Below are 2,394 nucleotides of genomic sequence, written 5' to 3'. Positions count from 1 at the left end.
CACTTGGTGAATACCTCCTGATAATAAAGGACACTTGGTGAATACCTACTGATAATAAAGGACACTTGATGAATACCTCCTGATAATATAGGACACTTGGTGAATACCTCCTGATAATATAGGACACTTGATGAATACCTCCTGATAGTAAAGGACATTTGGTGAATCCTCCTGATAATATAGGACACTTGGCGAATACCTCCTGATAGTAAAGAACACACACTTGGTGAAGACCTTCTGATAATATAGGACACTTGATGAATACCTCCTGATAGTAAAGGACACTTGGTGAATCCTATTGATAATATAGGACACTTGGTGAATACCTCCTGATAGTAAAGGACACTTGGTGAATACCTCCTGATAGTAAAGGACACTTGGTGGATACCTCCTGATAATATAGGACACTTGGTGAATACCTCCTGATAATAAAGGACACTTGGTGAATACCTCCTGATAATACAGGACACTTAGTGAATCCTCCTGATAATAAAGGACACTTGGTGAATACCTCCTGATAATATAGGACACTTGGTGAATACCTCCTGATAATACAGGACACTTGGTGAATACCTACTGATAACAAAGGACACTTGGTGAATACCTACTGATAACAAAGGACACTTGGTGAATACCTCCTGATAATAAAGGACACTTGGTGAATACCTCCTGATAATACAGGACACTTGGTGAATACCTACTGATAATACAGGACACTTGGTGAATACCTACTGATAATACAGGACACTTGGTGAATACCTCCTGATAATAAAGGACACTTGGTGAATACCTCCTGATAATAAAGGACACTTGGTGAATACAAAGTGATTAAACCCGCTTTAACGTTTCAAATTCTCAACAAAGTGGACCATTAGTTGTAAAACTCTCGTCCCTTGAACACCTAAGTTATGTATATGTTATAGCTAGAATCATTCGATGTGTACAACAATAAGTTTGTTAAAAAATGACCTACTTTTATACACATTGCAGTCCTTGTCTTCAATCACATCGCCATCGGAATACGATTTAGAAGTGAGATAGCAGGTGGCTCCACAGTAGGCGAATCCCCTAAAATGGTAACAAAAACAACATGTTTGCAGGAGTACTGAAAGGAAGTTAGTGTACTGGTCAAGGTATACTTGTAGGAACACTGAAAGGAAGTTAGTGTACTGGTCAAGGTATACTTGTAGGAACACTGAAAGGAAGTTAGTGTACTGGTCAAGGTATACTTGCAGGAAAACTGAAAGGAAGTTAGTGTACTGGTCAAGGTATACTTGCAGGAACACTAAAAGGAAGTTAGTGTACTGGTCAAGGTATACTTGCAGGAATACTGAAAGGAAGTTAGTGTACTGGTCAAGGTATACTTGTAGTGACACTGAAAGAAAGTTAGTGTACTGGTCAAGGTATACTGGTGTTGTGGAACAATATACAAACTGATATTGTTGAACAATATACAAACTGGTATTGTTGAACAATGTACAAACTGGTGTTGTGGAACAATGTACAAACTGGTATTGTGGAACAATGTACAAACTGGTATTGTTGAACAATGTACAAACTGGTATTGTTGAACAATGTACAAACTGGTATTTTGAAACAATGTACAAACTGGTATTGTTGAACAATGAACAAACTGGTGTTGTGGAACAATATACAAACTGGTATTGTTGAACAATATACAAACTGGTATTGTTGAACAATGTACAAACTGGTGTTGTGGAACAATGTACAAACTGGTATTGTTGAACAATGTAGAAACTGGTGTTGTGGAACAATGTAGAAACTGGTATTGTTGAACAATGTACAAACTGGTATTGTTGAACAATATACAAACTGGTGTTGTGAAACAATGTACAAATTGGTATTGTTGAACAATATATAAATTGGTGTTGTGGAACAATGTAGAAAGTGGTGTTGTGAAACAATGTACAAACTGGTGTTGTGGAACAATGTACACACTGGTATTGTTGAACAATGTACAAACTGGTGTTGTGGAACAATGTACAAACTGGTGTTGTGGAACAAGGTACAAACTGTTGTTGTGGAACAAGGTACAAACTGGTATTGTTGAACAATGTACAAACTGGTGTTGTGGAACAATATACAAACTGGTGTTGTGGAAAAATATACAAACTGGTATTGTTGAATAATGTACAAACTGGTGTTGTGGAACAAGGTACAAACTGGTGTTGTGGACCAATGAACAAACTGGTGTTGTGAAACAATGTACAAACTGGTGTTGTGAAACAATGTACAAATTGGTGTTGTTGAACAATATACAAACTGGTATTGTTGAACAATGTACAAACTGGTGTTGTGGAACAATGTAGAAACTGGTGTTGTGAAACAATGTACAAACTGGTGTTGTGGAACAATGTACAAACTGGTGTTGTT

General features: G+C 37.1%; 1 protein-coding gene across 1 annotated transcript in view; it reads right to left on the bottom strand.

The window, feature by feature from the left end:
- Positions 1-973: 973 nt before the first annotated feature.
- Positions 974-2,394, bottom strand: part of LOC106473142 — a 26,979-nt gene continuing 25,558 nt past the window's right edge. The window contains exon 17 of the mRNA XM_013933822.2: positions 974-1,068. The gene's annotated coding sequence lies outside the window, so the exon portion shown is untranslated. The remainder of the gene's footprint in view (positions 1,069-2,394) is intronic.

This window comes from Limulus polyphemus, unplaced genomic scaffold (assembly GCF_000517525.1).
Source record: "Limulus polyphemus unplaced genomic scaffold, Limulus_polyphemus-2.1.2 Scaffold5920, whole genome shotgun sequence".
Taxonomy (NCBI): Eukaryota; Metazoa; Arthropoda; class Merostomata; order Xiphosura; family Limulidae; genus Limulus; species Limulus polyphemus.
Note: the sequence above shows the minus strand (reverse complement) of the source record. Positions and strands in the feature narration are given on the sequence as shown.